This window comes from Vulpes vulpes, chromosome 12, assembly GCF_048418805.1.
Source record: "Vulpes vulpes isolate BD-2025 chromosome 12, VulVul3, whole genome shotgun sequence".
NCBI lineage: Eukaryota > Metazoa > Chordata > Mammalia > Carnivora > Canidae > Vulpes > Vulpes vulpes.
This window is the reverse complement of record NC_132791.1, coordinates 34,992,705-35,011,227: the sequence shown is the minus strand read 5'-3', so window position 1 is coordinate 35,011,227 and position 18,523 is coordinate 34,992,705. Positions and strand designations below refer to the sequence as shown.

The 18,523-nt window shown below is 40.9% G+C and overlaps 1 long non-coding RNA gene across 3 annotated transcripts in view; it reads left to right on the top strand.

Annotated features, from left to right (window-relative positions):
- The window catches only part of LOC112922013 (uncharacterized), a 349,135-nt gene that overhangs the window by 87,075 nt on the left and 243,537 nt on the right, over positions 1 to 18,523 (top strand). The gene's annotated exons all lie outside the window — the stretch shown is intronic.

The window sequence follows — 18,523 nt, the reverse complement described above, 5'->3', positions numbered from 1 at the left end:
ACAGGGATGAAAAGTACAGCCTAGGAAATATAGCCAATAATACTGAAATAACTTTGTATGGTGACAGATGGTGACTACACTTACCGCGGTGAGCACTGCGTAATGCACAGAATTGTCGAATCACCATGTTGTACACCTGAAACCAATAACACATTGTATATCAACTACAACTTAAAAAAAAAAAGCAGGAGAACAAAAGCAAAATAGATCTTGTTCTTGCTTTCATGGAACCTACAGTCTGGTTCCATGGAGGCCTCTGCACCTAAGAGGGCAGGTTCCAAGATGGGTGGCTGGGTGCCAAAGCTGGCCCATCATTTCCTCCCCAACCCCCCAACACACACACACACACCTTACAGGCCAGTGGAATATTTGGCAGGAAAGGAGCAGATGGCTTCATTTCGCAGTGTTGGCTTCCCCAGTGATGTCCTCAGGCCTGTCTCTCCCCAAAGGCCCCCCAGCCCCCGTCTGGGTCCCTCTCAAGTCCCCCCCACCCCAATCATCCCTCACTGTGTGTGTGCTTGGCAGAGGCCAAAAAAGCAGCCAGCACATCCTGCCTAATTTAAGTGGTAATTTCCTTTGGGAGTTTCACTCAAGTACAGCCCTGGGAAAATCATGGCAAAGAGCTTTCCAAGAGGAAATGTTACCCTGGACTTCCCGGAGAGTTTTAAAGACGGCGGGGGAACTTTCTCTTTTGCTTGATGAGAGTCTCTAAAGAGTGGCTAATTACAGAGAACAAACACGTGGTTGCCAGGGGTCCCGTGGCATGGGGATGGGCAAAATAGGTGAAGGGGATTGAGAGGTACAAACTTCTAGTTTTAAAATAAATAAGTCACAGGGATGAGAAGTACAGCACGGGGAATGTAGTCAATGGTCAATGATACTGTAATAATTGTGTTGTGACAGATGGTGACTGTACTCATGGTGGTGAGCATTTTGAAATGTATAGAATTAAGTCACTATGTTGTACACCTGAAACTAATGTAATATTGTATGTCAACTTTATCTCAATCAAAAACCAAAGCATGGATGGAGGGGCTCTATTGGGGGCGTGGTGTGTGGAGGATGGAATGGCATTTCTGTTTTTTACTCCTCTAAGGAGCTACAGAGTAGGAGATGGTGGAAGAGATTTTAAATGTGGAGGTTTGGGTGAAGGAGGGAGGGCTGGCAAGGACCTCAGAGATGTGAGATTTGGTCATCCTTGGAATCTTGTTTTCCTCATGGTAAAGGTTGTCCGTTGCCCCTTTAGCCTTAGGGGTAGAGCTGGGTACGGTAGGGACGGGACAAGGTGGGGTGAAAAATCCTTCTCAGTATTGGGCCAAAGATCATGTACATATGTATCCCTAGAATTGCTTGTAAAAGATCCCCCAGCCCCCACCCTGACCTACTGTATTTGAAATCAAGGAGGCCAAGATGGGGGGGGGGGGTTCTAGCGCAAGAATGTGTATTTTTAACAGCCTTCCTGGATGATTACCAAGCAAACTAAAGTTTAAGAGCCCCTGGTGGGCACCGGGTTCTTGCTGCTGAAGATTTCAGTTCTGAGTGGGCTGAGGGTTTCTCAAGAGGGTCCAAGGGAACTGAACTAAATGCAAAAAAAAAAAAAAAAAAAAAAAAAAAGAAAGAAAAGAAAAGAAAAAGAAAAAGCAGCAGTTAAGAGCAGCAGGCTTGAGAAGGACTAGGAGGAAAATACAAACTAATGGCCCATGCCATTAAGAGAAATTAGGAAACAAAGCAAAGCTGCCATAGAACCCCCTTGCCCATTCAATCACGCTCCACTCATTCACTTGCCCCAGGCACAAGCTTTTTAGCAATGTTGTGGCATTTAAAATGATGCATTATAAATTTTCCTATTATACTAGAGTTAAGAGCAAGCAAATGTAATCAATTATGGCAGATTTGAGTCAAAGGATTTATTTAGGTATTTTTAATTAACGGAGTACATGGCTTTGTGAAAGCAGTACCTCTCAACCTTTTGTAACTTCCAGTCGTTCACTCCAATTTCTGAGCGACGTCTTCATGTGTTTCTTTTTTCAATGTTTCTCATACATAATGTTATAACATCAATCATAATTTTTCAAACCCACTCCTGTCCGCATCTAAGAATTCTCGATGTCTTGTCATACTTGCCTTTGATCCCGGTTACCACACCTCGACAGGTCTTCTGACCCCCACCCCCCCATCACCTTGCTGCTTCCCTGCTTCCTCTCAGCGCTACTCCCAGCACCTGTTCTTCATTCTTGTCTGATCCACGGCCCTTGTGTTTGCAGTGAGAACCTGGCTTATTGCCTGTACATGGCTGGTGCTGAATGACATGGGTGGCCAAGTCCAGTGTACTGGCTTTGTCCTCTTTGCCAGAGCTGTCCTAACTGATCTTCTGCAAGGTCCCCTTTGTGTCTAATGTGTGTGCCAGCATGAGGAGCCCAGGGGAGGCATGTCACCAGGTTAAACCACTGTGAGGTCATGGAGATGGCTCTGTACCCCTCACCCATTGGTTCAAGTCTACACAACCCATAATAATGAGCCTTTGAAGATGTGAAAATGAATTAATAATTCATAAAAGGTAACCAGGCTTCAGATGGCGTCAGGAGACCATCTTGCCCGACCACTCATTGTCAGTTGCAGACTCTACGGGGAAGTGAAGTACCTTGCAAGTTGTTCTCCTACTACTTTGGCTACCTCGCTAGCCCACCTGCAGGAAGAAGATCTGTCTCCTTTCCTAGCAACAGCCCAGCCAATGGGAGACAGTCATGACACAGCCAATGGAACTTTGAACTCTCAGTTTCTGCTAGTGGACTTTATTACAGCTCAAACTTACCCCTTCTCCTTTATAGAAGAGCATTTTTTTCTCCTTTGATCTGAGGAGTTGGCTGTGTTTTTGTCATCTCAACTGAAATTGTGTGCTATTCTAAACATACATATTTTTGCTGGTAAAATAGCTGCCAGTTTTGTTTTTAAGGTTAACCAAGAAACTTCTAGGTGTGAGGTGTTAAAAAACAAAATCCAACAGAGTATGTTTGAAGATCTTACTGGTTCTACTATGCTGTTCATAAATTGGGCAGCATCTTATCTAGCAAGTAAAAGAGATGCCTCAAAGGGCTATAGCAAAGGAAAGGTTCTTAAAGGCATGACCGGGAAGTCATACATAGAAAAGAGGATTACTTTAGGTGAAGATACCTTCCTTTGGTGATGAAGGAAGGGATTTATTAGGGGGATGAATTCATCTTTGGTGGGATGGACAGGCCCCTGGACGATCACAGTGGGACTGATCAGAAAAGTCCTGGCGTCTGGTAAGAACTACATTCTGGGGGAGGTTGAAGCTATACTTAGATTAGGTATTAAGCTCTGGTTTGGTGATGTGACCTAACATAAGTGACTCCATTTGAAGCCTTTTCTTTGTAGAGAGTTACGGGGGGGTGGGGGAGGAGGGCTTTTCTATTGGAAAGAAGGAGTATTAAGTACCTTAAACATTTTTGAAAAGACAAACTTTGAAATCCAAGGTTTCAAGTAAACACAAAAGGGTTTAAAAGGATTTCACCTGGGTATCAGGTAGATGCCTGAAGCTCATTGTTCAAGCTTCAGTTTAAGCCATAATGTACGAGTAACTGAGGCTGCTCCCTAGATAAAACTAAGAGCTTACCATGTCTGGGACCCACCTGGTCTGTGTTACCACCGCTTATGTTTTCTAGAGCTCCTTAACTGTTTAGCTTTGGATTCATCATGAAGACTTTGTGGCCTCACTGTTTGGGATTTGCATTGTTTGTTGTCTTCACTTGCTAAAATGAGGCAGCTCGCAGTAGTATACACAATTAAAAATCTGAGGGTGGAGGCCTCTGATGAAAAGATGTATGTATTTAAAGTTGCAAACATAAGAACCATAGAACTGAAAATAATGTAAACATAAAACACTTGGAACTAGAGGAGGTTTCTAGTAAATGAGCTAAGTCCTCCCTTTTCATATTAAGGTGTCTAGAGATATTATCTCAAGTTGATAAATGGAGAAAAAGAGGTTAAGCCTCTTATCTAGATTTATGGAGGTAACTGCTAAAGGAACTAAAAACAAACAGTTAAAAGAGGTTGAATCTGGGGAGTGGGATGGGGGGTGGAGGCAGAGAGCGGAGGGGCAAGAGGCCGCAGCTTTTCACGTTAAGTTCTTCTGTCCTTGTTGATTTGTTCCCACACACATATATTTAGTGCATTTCTTTTCTTTTCCTTTTTTTTTTTTTTTTTTTTTAAAGCAAGAAACATAAAGGGGAGAGAAAGGAAAACATGGTGGGAACATAAAATTGAGTCAAGAATTAGGTTTAAAAACACACCACATTGATTCGCACATTTGCTACAGCTGGGCCACACATTTGGCACACAGCTATGCGAGAGCAGAGAAGGAACCCCCTGGTCAGCTGATTCATATCATCCACACATGAAAACAAACTGGTTCTTTGGGAGAATTTTGCCTTCTCTTTGTTATTAAAACATGAAAATGAAATTTCTTCCTGAAATCTTCCTCTAGAAAACATGGAGATGCAGTTAACATCTTCAACAACATCTTTGAAATGTATCACGTTTTTCCCCCCCTTATAATGAATCTCAACCAGATAGTTGATGGCACACCCAAATGCAAATCAGATAAATAATTCCATGGGAACCCAGCTCCCTGTTTCGTCTGGGGATAGACCTTGGATACTTGGAAGATTAGATATAGTTTTGTAACAACAGAGTCATTATTTTTAATTTTTAAAAATTAAATTGAATTTCTCTGAATTTAGCTCCTGAAAATTATCAGATGACAATGAGCTTGAAACTATACTCTCTAATGAGAACCTGGATTATAACTAAATAAGTGTTGTCTGTTGAAATTTATCCATGTACCCTAACAGCCAATCAAGTTGATAGAGAATTTTGTATATATTTGTGTCTCTGTTAACATAAACACAATCATACACATGTATACATATACACACACATTTCTTCTGAAATGGAAGCCGTGTTCTAATGGTGTCTTCAGGATCCGTGTGGTGGGAAAGCCTTATAGATGAAATGGTTATATTTCTAGTACTTTAGCAGTTAAATAACATTGCACAGAAGCTCTAGTATTTACACCAATGATAGTGATTTGGTTATTACAGAAGCAATGTGTTTACTAAAAATGCAAATATGTGAAATGGAGAACATAGAGCAGCTGTTAATAACATTACCACTATTAACCACTGGTGAGTTTTCCCTATCTGTATGTATAGATTACAAATGAAATAATATTGTAAGATACATTCTTAGAGACCATTTACCTTAATACGCAGTTTGTATTTTTCCATGTCATTAGTCATTCTTACAAGAAATATTTTTTTAAGGTCTGCATAACCCATCATTTTGGTACATATTTGGGTTACTCAGCCAATTCCCTACTGTTGGACAATCGTTTTTTAAAACATGCTAGAAACTCAATTTTTAGGGTTGAATTGTTAGGCTATTAATATGCTATTTTTTGAAAGAAAAATCTGAGAAAACAAAGATTCTAAGCAAGATAAAAATACTTTAATGTCAATTTGACCTATATACATATAGTTTTAAGGCTACTATTAATGTTCTCAGTAGTTTGACACTTTCAGTTTTAGGAGAAAATTCATGGTCCTGAATAGAAGTATGGCTTATTAAAATGTCTTAAAGAATTACCTACAGATCCTGAAATAGTTTTATTTTGCTTCATAGTATTAAATATTATTGGTTAGGCAAGATACTAAAAACTCACCTTAACCAAGTTTCTGGGTCTCTTTTCCTTGTTTTGATACTTAGATGACCAGGAAATAGGACTTCTCCTGGTTCACTGACCCTCTAGTGTGGTGGTTCTTAAATTGTTCATGGATTCTTGGTTTCATGTAAGCTGGGCTGAGCTTTTTCATCAATAATCTTGTCTCCTCTAAATTTCCGGGATGAGGGGGAAGGTTCCAGATACAATTTTCTAATTTCAAAGTTTTCCCTCCACAGATTTTACTTCAAACTTTAGCATTTGCTACAGCTTGTCTCCTTGAGACTACTTACAAAACTTAACGAACAAGCAATAATCAAATGATGATGGGAAATGGGGAAACTCATTAGTCTGCTGTGTCTAGTTATATTTTTTTCATGGACATGACTGCTTATGATAGATCATATAAATAGGTAGATAGTATATGCCTTCTGTTAGTAATGCTGTGCCTGGATTCTAGTTTATGTGATTGGATGGAGTATAGCAACATATCCTGGTGTTCTGCAAGGAGTATGGCACCACATTGGTGTTCTATCCTTTAAACCTATCTGAGAACTGAGGTGCCTGAGTGGCTCAGTCAGTTGAGTGTCTGACTCTTGATTTCCACTCAGATTGTGATCTTAGGGTTGTGGGATTGAGCTGGGGTAGGGCTGTGTGGTCAGCGGGGAGTCTGCTTGGGATTTTCTCTCTCTCTCTCTCTCCCTCTCTCCTCCCTCTGCTCCACCCCCCTTTCCTGCTCTCTCTCTTTCTCTCAAATAAATCTTTAAAAAAAACAAAAAAAAAATATGAACCTGAGAACTAATGCTGTAGGTAGAAATAGCCAGCTCTTAGTGAGTTATAGCCATATTAAAAATCACAACTTCTGCCCAGGTCCTCCTCCAGAAAGTCCTGGTACAGTCAAATAAAATGCTCCAGCTCATCTGGAGTATTCTGTGGTATCCCAAATCTCCAATACATTTTTCTTAAACCCAGACTATGTTGATAGCCCTTGACTTGTTAGTATGCTCCTCAGTACCTACTCTCACTTCTCGTAACACCCTTGAGTAGGGTGATGCTCCCATTCACACTGTACCTATGGGAAGTGGAGGGTTCAAAGGTAAGAGACTCCTCCAAGGCTGCAAAGCTGTTAAGTGCCACTTTTTGCATGGTTTTCCTTTAGGGTATGCTCCCAGCTCCTGTCTGAAAGGGATAGTGAGAGGCATCTGGTACTGTTTTCTGGGCAGCTGAGGATTCTTAAGTATGGGATTTGGGAACTAATACCTGAAGGGGGAAGGCAAGAGGCTTTTGCTGACTCATTTGTATACCTCTTGCTACTATATGGAATTTTGTGTCTTTATTTGGTGGGAGTTTTTTTAACAGGGGGTGCTTTTAAGGCAAGGTCATGTAGTGCTTCCTACATTAGTGGTGGACTCCATTCCTAGCACCTATTTGCTCTGCAATGTGAACAAAGTGGCATCTTCTCACTGGGCCTCAGTTTCCTTATTTGCAGATTTCGCAGCTTGAATGAGATGATGCTTCTGGCCCTTCCAGCTCCAGTCTTCTATGCCACTGTGACCCAAAGGGCAGGCAGGATCTGTGAACCCTGCTGCATTTTTCACGTATCCCTGTGGGATCACTACGTTGGGGCATCTATAGATTCAGTTCTGGAGACTTGCTGACCTAGGGCTATTCATTCACCCACACTCAAGGTGAGAAATTAAAAAATGGTGATTTTATTTGGGACAGACCTTGTATCCTACAATGCATGCTCCCAAGGGTGCCCTCTCAATGCACCATTCAAAGCACTGCTTAGCACACACCCGAATCCCAGTGTGGCTTTTTGTAAAGCCAAATGCCACTGACAAAAAACCGAGAAAGCCTCTCTCATTTTTATTGTGTTCCTGGCCATTCCAAGAGTCATTTCCTTTCCTTTCAGGGAGATAAAGAGACATATATTATGTGGGCAGAAGATGCTGTGTTCTGGTCAATAACACAGGCCACAGAGGTCAATGGCTTTAAGCCAAGCCTGGCTGAAAGCTGCCATAAATTTTCAAAGGTGGGGGAGGAAGATTTAGAGAGTGATGTACACTGGCTGAGAAGAGGAAAGACACCGGGCATAAATGGCCCTCTAAAAAAGAAGAGTATCAGTCCCATAAAATCTACAGCAGTCTATACAGGGTCCCTGGAATGGGGAGAATTTTGCCCACCCAAGTTTTACTATGCAGCAGAGACAAATAAAAAAAGATCTGAGAATAAATCTCTGAGGCCAACCTGTCCTGGGAGACTGAAACTTGAGGCCTTCTTCCCTGATTTTCTGATTCATCAGCATCTTTAGTGTTGATGAGCTGACTCCAGGCTCAATGGCCCAGCCCCAAAAGCCTCCATTTTATCTGGTTTTAAGTTGTTTCGCTGTCTTTCTCAAGGTCTACTTTATGGACTGCTGTTGTATAGAAGGATCATATGTTTCAGGCTACCCAGACTCCTCTTGCCCCCTTCCTCCCCCCAAAGAACCACAACACCTGCTTTAGAGCACCACCAGATTTATTTACCAGATTTCGTAGAGGTTTGGGAGTGTGTGTGTACGGGCACACGTGTGTTGGAGAAGGAGAGCTGTGTTGCAAAAGGGAAGGATGGCTTACCTATTCTAAACCCATCTGGGCTAAAATGCCCATCATATGGCATTTGTAATTCCATACTTACTATAAGCACATGATAAATACTTTTGTTTTAATAAAAATTAAGGATATTGCATATAACAAGATATTGGATGAATATACCTGCTACGAATATACCTGTTTCTATTCCATAAAACATATGATAAACATGAGAAAGTACTAATGTGGAATCATTACTGGGATGTTTAATCCCACAAGGGATACTTTGTGGCCTTGTGTATGTGTATGCACACATATGCATATATATGTTTACAAGAAGGATTTCTCTCAAAAGATAAAGTATGAAAATTTAGGGATTTAAAACAAAAAATAATTTAGCTTAAAAAAACTCCCCTTGTTTTATTTACTATAATTCTTTACCTTAGTTGGCATTTTTGCAAACCTTCATACAATCCTGATAGTTTTCCAAGCCTCACACATATTTTATCTCATTCTGTCAACCCTCTGAGAAAACTACATTTCAGTAAGAGTTAAATGTCTTCTTAATTTTCAGCAGCTGAGCTAGGGAAAAAATAACAGTGAACACTGACCTTGCCTTTATATGTGGCCAAGTTGATGCCGAGCACATTACAAATATCAGCTCCTACCCTCCCAGTGAATCTCAAAGATACAGTTGCTATTATCATTGCCATTTTACAGAGGAGGCCACTAAGGAGCAGAGAGGTTAAATAATTTGCCTAAGGTCACATGGAGAGGCAGAGGCTGATTCGGGCTCTGGAGCCAGGTGCTATCCAGGCCACATTTCTTCTAGGATGAATTCAAAAGGAAACTGCATCTCTAGTCACAATCCAGGCTGTGGGCACATTTATATCAATTGTGAAAGAATATGAGAATTTCTTAGGGGAAAGAAAAGGACAGCTTAACATGGTTAAACAACATATTGTGTTTTTAATTTACCCTAGCTAACACAATCACCTTGTCAGCTGAGTATTTAGAAGTAAGAAGATATTTATAACCAGATTGCTTAAGTGTCCTGAGGCCACCATTTAGGTCCATATGGCACTGTGCCCAGGAAGATGTCATCTGTGTCACAAAATCCCCACTTAATCCTGAGAAGAATTTAGACCTATGAGAAGGTGAAGCTTATTGTGCTGCCATAACCGGGACAGTGTTGTCCTAGATGTTGACGGTGTAGCCTCTGGGCACTGATGAACCAACCAGAAATGTGAAGCTGGAAAGAAAATTCAGTCTCTTCTACCGGTTGGGTCTAAAGAAGGGCCCCAAATGAGCTTTCTAGAGAAATCTGGAAATCAACATGAGACATTGAGTTAGAACTAGAAATAGAGGGGCACCTGGGTGGCTCAGTCGGTTAAGCATCTGCCTTTGGCTTAGGTCATGATCTTGGGGTCCTGGCATCAAGCAGGGAGCCCGTCTCTGCCTCTCCCCCTGCTTGTGTGCTTTTTCTCTCTCTCTCTCAAATAAATAAAATCTTAAAACAGAAGCAGGTTTTTTTTTTTCCCCCCAGAAGCTTAAGAAATTATCAGTCATCTTCATGAGGGTCATGAAATATTAAAATATTTTTTAAAAGCTTAAATGGAATATCAACAATTGTGTATTTTAAATGATGACCTTTACCTGATTAATGCTTTTAGCACCTACCTCTAGCTGTAATGCACACCCAGTGTGCTACTCCCAAAATAATTATAGGATATATAAAAATATTAATTTATGGTGTTCTGTTGGAGGTGTACTCCATTAATGGGACACTGATTTAAAGTTGTATAATGAATATATTCTGTTACTATATTGAAAGGAACAATTAAACCTGGGCTTTCATGTGTTCACCCTAATTAATTTCTACCCTGGAAGAATTTTATTCCAGAGTCTACTATCCCAGCTATCTTTCATAACTTGTTCCCAGGAGGGAAGTTGGAAGAGGAAGAACTATTTATTTTCATTATATCTCTTATGTCCCTTTTCATTAATTCTTTTTTTAATACAACTCAAGCCATTTCTTTATTGTTTTAGAGTATCTACAGTGCTTTTGAGCTCAGCAACTGCCCCCAAACCACTATTAGTTGCTAGCAAGAATCTTTCTGAAAGAAACCTCCAGAGTGCATTTGTGCCTCGTCTCTGAAATCATTAAGTAGAATAATGATTTTGCAGATAATTCTCTGCTGAGATATCTGCATATCCATATGCAGATAAAAAATAGATCTGTATCTATATCTGTATTTTTTTTTTTGGCCGACCCGAGATGCAACACTGCACAGTTTTGTCATTATCTCAAGTAAGAAAAGTACTGCTCCCTCTTATTTAAACTTTAAAAAGTTACTTAGCCTATTTTATTCACTGATATTTGAAAGCAACTACAACCTGATCCTTCATTCACTCATCAAAAAATACGTTGGGACACCTGGATGGCTCAGTGGTTGAGCGTCTGTCTTTGGCTCAGGTCATGGGGTCCTGGGATTGAGTCCCACACTGGGCTCCCTGCGGGGAGCCTGCTTCTCCCCCTGCCTATCTCTCTTCCTCTCTCTCTCTCTTTCATGAATAAATAAATAGAAGCTTAAAAAAATCGGTTGAGATTCTAATTGGTGTAAGACACTGAGCTAAAAATTGAGAATACAAAAATGATGTTAAAAAAACAACACTGCTCTAGAGGAGCTTAATTCTCACACCACATTTTCCTATGCATTTAAACAGATGAATCAAAGGAATGATGAAAAAAATGAGAAGGAATGAATGTGAACTATCAGAAAAGGTACTACTTAGAAATAGTGCTTAGTACCCAAAAGAAAGAACATTTAGCCAGTAATCCGATCCTCTCCTCATTAACAGCAATGTATTTCAGGATAGAAATGCAGTTTTCCACCAGCCTTATGCCTTTGCAACTGCTGTGTGAAACAGTGACTTTCTGAAGTTTCAGTGTCCCTTTGTTTCTCTGGGATCATGAGGCCTGATGTTCACTCCAGTAGAGTGCACAGATACCTAGGTGGCAAGAGGCTGGAGGTGAGTGGAAGCTAGCTAATATATACGTACGTGTGTGTATGTGTGTGTGTCTATCATAGTTACAAGGGGAAAGTGACCATTCTGAGCATTCCGAGTTGCTGGACTTACTCATGTTGTCAGATTTCCATCTTGAGAAAAAGATTGTCCAGTTTGTTTGATCTGCCCCAGCCTGTCCCCACGGTGTTCTCTCTGTGGATGGGTCTTTCCTCCACACATCCCTTTTGTACATACAGAGCGGTCCTGATAAGTCAAATCGTATACATCTAACTCAGCTGTTTCTCTTTGAATTAAAGAATAAAGACACCAAATCGGAAGATTAGCATGTTCAACACAGCATTGAGTTGTCACGGACAAGCATAAAAGACATTAAATTGCAGACTCGGCTGTGGCAATTTTATTTGCAATTTCTCTGAATTGGGAACGAGATGCCTTTGCTTTATAAGAAACTGCTAGCAGCACCAGGCTCTTCCAGCACAAAAACAGGTGGAGAGATGGGGGTGGGGGGACGTAAAAGAAAGTGGGGAGATGGGGAGAAAGGCAGAACACTGGAGGGAAAGCGGGAGAAAGCAAAGCAGGTCTGTGGAAATGGACCCCCTTCACGTGAGAACAGTTACTCAGTCCTGATAGCAGTTCACCAGACTCCACTCCCTGAACATTTCAGGTCTAGGTTTCCTTTCCACCCCACCCCCCACCCCCCACCCAACGTTCATTGCTTTATATGGTTAAAACTAGAAGTGAAGGGATGCCTGGCTGGCTCAATGGTTGGGCATCTGCCTTCAGCTTAAGTCATGATCCCAGGTCCAGGAATCAAGTCCTGCATCGGGCTCCCCATAAGGGGCCTGCTTCTCCTTCTATGTCTCTGTCTCTCTCTGTGTGTCCCTCACAAATAAAATAAAATCTTAAAAAAAAAAAAACAAACTAGAAGTGAAAAGGAGTAACTTTCTCCTTGTAGAGAGTAGACGGCAGCAAACACCTTCGTTGGCGGAACGCTTAGAAAATGCAAGGCACTACCTAAGCACCTTGACCCTCATCATTACTTGGAATCCCCACAACACCTCTTTGTGTTAGGTGTTATCATTATCCTTATTTTGAGCAGGAAGAAATGAAGCTCCAAAAGACCTCACGGTATGAGGCAGCCAATGTTTTCCCAAAGCCCACAGCCCAGGTTCCTAATGCTCAACTAATTGCTGATAAGCAAAATGGAGGTATCTTTCCATTACTGAACAGACTGATTTGGTCCATACATCCCTCAGGGGTTTGGACACTCAGGAATATCAGTCTCTTCCTACTCCATACCAGCTGCAGCTTTGAAAGTAGCCAGGCATTTTAGGCATTGTCCGTGGTCTGGGCACCCTCCCTGGATGGAGAAGATTGCCATTCTGGGGTCTCAAGCAGGTTCAACGGTGAGATGTAAGGACTTGGGATTTTCATGTTTATTGTGGTCAGTGGTGGAAGTTGGTTAAAATGATCTCAATACCCTCAGCCCCCTCTTAACCTTTACTTCGTAGTGCGTAATTGACCTCAAGCAAACCGTCCCCAAGTCTCTCCTGCCTCCTCCAAACCTGAGTACTGCTAGTAAGTAGAACTACTCGATAGTTAAGTGGGGTCCTAATTAATGAGTCTGATTCCTGCCTGACACAGGCTCATTTTGAACCTGGTAAACTCATTAAACCTCTGCTCTTCATTTAGCCACGGGTGACTAGAGTATCATAATTTCAACAAAGTGTGCTTGGTGATTTAATGGCCCTTGAATTTCCTGCATTCCCATAGTGTCCCATCTGAGGAGCTCAATCAGTATCGTTAGAAGTTTATTTAGTGCAATGAGAAATCTCTCTGATCTATCCTGAATTCAACTGAAGGCTTTAAAGACAAATGAAAGCAAACCGCTGGATCCCCAATTTCAAACAACCTGTTTTGCTCTAACCATAAATCAGCCAAGGGTTCTGAAACACAGACAGTTTCCAGACAGACCAGGTCATCCCCTGAGTTAATGAGACAACTTGTGCTAAGGAACAGTCCCCACCTCAACCAGCAGATGCCAGCACTTCCTCTTCTTGGATAAGGAAGGGCCCAGGGTTTGGTCTCCACGCCCGCACATCCTGCGATTTTAAAAATTAAGGCAGATCAAAATCCACAAAGCCAAACAATACACACACACTCACACATAAAATCTAACGTTGTTCTCTACCCACTTTCTATCGCCCAGTCACTGCCTGGTGAATCACATCAAAGAGAATTCTCAGAAAGAGTTATCTGTTTTGTCATTGTTGTTACTGCTGTGTTTGCGAGAATGTGGCAGGATCTACGAAACTGCTTCCCTCTCCCCACGTGAGAGAATTTGCAAAGCTCAAACAGGCCAAGGTGAGTTGGTTTCTAATTTTAACGAATTCTCATAGAGTCCCTGTCGGGAGCAAGTGCCCAGGAACTGTTTTATAACAGTGACAGCTTTGCAAATACTGTAACATATGTAACTTGGACTGAGTCAATACATGGTGGGGAAATCAGATTGTGAGATGGCCGAGCTGTTCATTTTGGCTGTCTTTACAATCAATCAGCCAGACCAACTGAGCCTGCAGTGATACTTGCTGATTATTGAGAAAGCTAAAACAAATGGATAGGCCATGCTGTCCGCCAGGCCCCATTCAAAAGCTACAACCTCCGTCAATAAACAGCCAGGTGCCATCTTTTGAAAATCAGTTATCAGAAATGACTCGTAGGTCTGTCTAAAAGTGAGACTGCATTTCGACTGGCCCAAAAAAGTGGATTTATTCAATTGATTTCAATAAATTGTGTTCAGTAGATTTTGTAGACCTATTTCAGAAGCCCGAAGTTGACAGATTTTGATGCCGGAACAATGATTCCTACTGAACCCCAGCTTGCTTTTTCTTCTTGGGGTATCTCTTGCATTTGTGCTTAATTCAAAAGCTTGTAAACAAAGCAGTGGTCTCAAATATGTTTCCCAACTGTGAAGATAAAGTCCTTTAAAGAAGATCCAGATTCCAGAGTGATATGCAGGACTCCTAAGCCCTTACAACCTGCACAAGTGACTGGATGTAGTAAAGCTACCATGGTTCCTCACTGCCTTCTCTACTTCCAGCCAACTCATCCATGTCTGCTGGCAGGATAAGTGCATTGTGTGAGTTGCCTAATCCAAATGTCTCTGAGTTGCCGGGTTTAGGCTAAGATAGTCTAATAAAAGTGAAAGCAGCCTCCCAGTCTTCGCCTAAACTTGATTCAAATCACATCTACTTAGAATACATTACCTTCACGATATTTTCCTCATGACTTCTCCACTTATGAGATAAGAAACCAAGAAGCTGCTTATTAACACTTCCAGTTAGAGAAAAAGGAAAAATTCATCAAAATAATTCAACCCAAAGAGAGTATTTTCTACTTTATTGAGTTTCCTTCAGGTTCAGATAAAGACCAAGAGTAGATGGGCCTCTAAAGAAATAGGGCAAAAGAAAGAACGGGGGAATGTGTATGTTTAAGACACTTACGTATTCATCCTAAACTACTCCCTTTAGGGTGTGAAGCATTATGGATTCTCCCTTTACACTTAAGCAGAGCTTTGGAGGAATCAAATTAAGGGAGGTGACCTAGTGGTGAAATGGGTTTTTCTGGACACAAAGGAACTTGTGTGCGGGTCAGCAGACGGTGGAGGGGAATGGAAGAGGATGAATTAGATCACTCTCAGAAGAGAGAGATAACAGGATGTGATGAAACATTTGAAGGCTTTTGAATACACTGTAGCAGAGACTGTGAGTTGTCTCAATAATCTACATTCATCCATGTTAAAAGTTTTATTCTAGTAGTAGAACCTCCTGAGTTCTAGCCGAGTGGCTGTCTAGCTGGAGACAACATTTACCCCACCTTCCATGCAGCTTTGGTGTTGACGCCATGACTAAATCTGGAGGATGAGCACTGGCTGAGTGACGTGTAACTTCCGGTCATGCCTTTAAGGAATGTAATTGTAATTTTCTCTTTCTTCCCAGAGATTGCAATGTGGATGTGGTGGTTCATTTTTGACCATGTAGCTGAGGGCAGTCCCTAGTGGGTGCTGTCAAGAAAGAAGATGATCCTTAGACCATCTTGTGAAATAGAACCACCCCACACCCTCTGGACTGCCTGCTAGTGTAAACTAGCTGATTATAAGAGCGGTGGTTTAGCATAGTGCCTTGTGAATCAAAGTGTGGTAGATCAGCAGCAGCACCTGAGAGCTTATTAAAAGTACAAAATCTCTGGCTCTACCTCAGGCCTGCTGAATTATAATCTGCATTAAGAAAAAAAAAACCGACAACCCTCCCAATAATGTGTATACACATTAGAAGTTGAGAAGCATGGGTATAGTGCTTAAAAGCTTAAATTTTGGAGTTAGATCCTGAGTTCAAATCCAAATCTGTGATTTAATTAGCTGTGTTAGTTTGGGCAAATCATTAAAACTCTCTGCAACTTAGGTTTTTCATCTGTACGTGGGGGATATTATTAATACCTCCCTGATAGGGTTGTTGTAAGGATTATATCAGTTAAATTATGTGAACAGGCTGCTGTAGTGCTACATAAGGCTTGCTATTGTTATTATCACTATTACAAAAAACTTATATTTGGGATCCCTGGGTGGCTCAGCGGTTAAACATCTGCCTTTGGCTCAGGGCGTGATCCTGGAGTCCCTGGATAGAGTCCCGCATCCGGCTCCCTGCATGAAGCCTGCTTCTTCCTCTGCCTATGTCTCTGCCTCTCTCTCTCTCTCTCTCTCTCTCTCTGTGTGTGCGTGTGTGTGTGTGTCTCATGAATAAATAAAATCTTAAAAAAAAACCCTTCTATTTTGTTTAAGCCATTTGATCTTTGATAATATTCAGCCCTCATGAAGCTCATATTGTAGTTGAAGAGAGGGGAATGGCATGGAGATGGGGATCATCTATCAAGTTTGGGTCTCATTATCAGGTTGCGGTTCAGACTGTTTCTTGATTACTAGTTTGGAAAATTTAAACCATAAAAAGGGGAAGTGAAAAATAGCTCAAAACCTTCTGGGGCCTGTGAGGTTGTGGTTATTACAAAATCTGTCTAGGGCCAACGCAGTCTTTGCATAAGAGATTTTGTGACCACAGGAAACCTCTATTCCAAAGCAAAGTCAGAAGACTACTGAGTGAGGAACTGAGATGTTTGGCCCCCTGTGAAGTTCCCTGATGAGGCTCACTTATTGCTGAAGAGCAGGCGAAGGGCTCCTCCCTGAGGCCTTTGATGGGTATCACCAGAAGTATGGCTTCCTCATGAAGAGTCTTGACCTTAAGGGGAACTTATTCATATAACTTTTTGGAAAGTGTCCAAATCTTCCGCTCACTTCTTTAAAATTGTGTTGTTTTTCTTATTAAGTTGTCACTGTTACTTATATATTTCGTTTTTTTCTTTTTAAATCTGTGACTTATCGTTCATATTTTTAAGTGTCTTTTGACAGGGAAGCATTTCTAATTTTTTGTCAAATCCAACTTACAAACTTTTTTTCTCTTATGGTTTGAGTTTTTTGTGTCCTATTTAAGAATCTCAATGTTACAGAGATTTTCTCCTCAATTTTTTCCTCTAGAATTTTAATAGCTTTAGTTCTTATATTTAGGTCGATGACACAATTTGAGTTAATTTTTGTGTAGACAGTTTTTGTTTATGTGGGGTGTAAGAGTCAAGGTTTAGTTTTTTTCATGCAGATATTTAGTGTGTGAGGTGTAAGGGTTCACTTTATTTTTCATGCAGATATTTAGTACCCAGCATAATTTATAAGTAAAAAGGGGGTGCCTAGGGGACAGAGTTGGTTAAGCATCGGACTTGATTTCAGCTCAGGTCATGATCTTGGGGTCATGAGATTGAGCCCCGAGTTGGGCTCCATGCTGGGTGTGGAGCCTGCTTGAGATTCTCTTTCTCCCTCTTCCTCACCCTCTCCCTCCACTTAGGTACCCACCCTCTTTCTCCCTCTCTCTCAAATAAATAAATCTTTAAAAAAAGAAAGACTATCTTTTTTCCATTGAATTGCCTTGACTCGTTTGTCAACAATTAATTGATTCTAAATGAAGGGTTTATTTCCAGATTATTGATTTATATGTTTTTTCCTTACACCAATATCACAGTATCTTGATTACTGTAGCTTTGTGATAAATCTGGAAATTAGGTGGTGTAACTCCTTCTTTAACAAAATTGTCTTAGCTTATCTAAGTCCTTTCTATTTGACATAAATTTTAGTAATGTTGGGAAAATAAACTTAAACATGGGCAGTCCTGGGAAAATTGGCATCTTTTCCCTCAAGAAAGATTAGAAATCATTGATTTTGCAACTTCAACAGGACTGGGCATGCATTAGGCAATAAACCAGCATTTTCTACCAGACTTCTTCACTCTCTTATTTTGGGATTCTAGGGAGTCCATACTTTTTTAAAAGATTAGTTGATTGATTGATTGATTGATTGATTTTAAAGAGGTGGGGAACAAGGGGAGGAGATGCAGGGGGAGAGGGAGAGAGAAAATCTCAAGCTGATTCTACAGTGAGTACACAGCCGGATGCAGGGCTCGATTTCACAACCCTGATATCATGACCTGAGCCAAAATCAAGTCAGATTCTTAACCAACTGAGCCACCTATGTGACCCTAGAGAGTCCGCATTATATTATCCTCTGGTTGTAAGAATATTGAAATGACTTCTTAGGCTTTCCAACCCCTTCTTTGGAGGAAGCAATGCAACCAAATCTTATTTTATACAGAATCAAGAAAGCCAAAATTGTCTAAACTAGTCAGTGAACATCTCTATGACTTGCCATTGCTTTATAGCAGCATTGGCAGCAATAAGGGAATCAAAAGCCTAGGTTTTAGAATGATTTTAGAATGACACAAATATTATTTACCTAATAAGCAATGATTGAAGCTCTTGTTTAGGTTAAAAGATATGAAAGTAGGTAATGAAGTTCTCCCCACATCACTGATAAGATTATTTAGTCTGACTTTAAATTAAAGCAGTACAGGAAAATAAATAAATAAATAAATAGAGCAGTACAGGGGTGCCTGGCTGGCTCAGTTGGAAGAGCATGTGACTCTTGATCTTGGGGTCATAAGTTCAAGTCCCATGTTGGGTTATAGAGATTACTTTAAAAAAAAAAAAACCTTAAAAAAGTATAAATTAAAGCAGTACAAAATTACTTCTT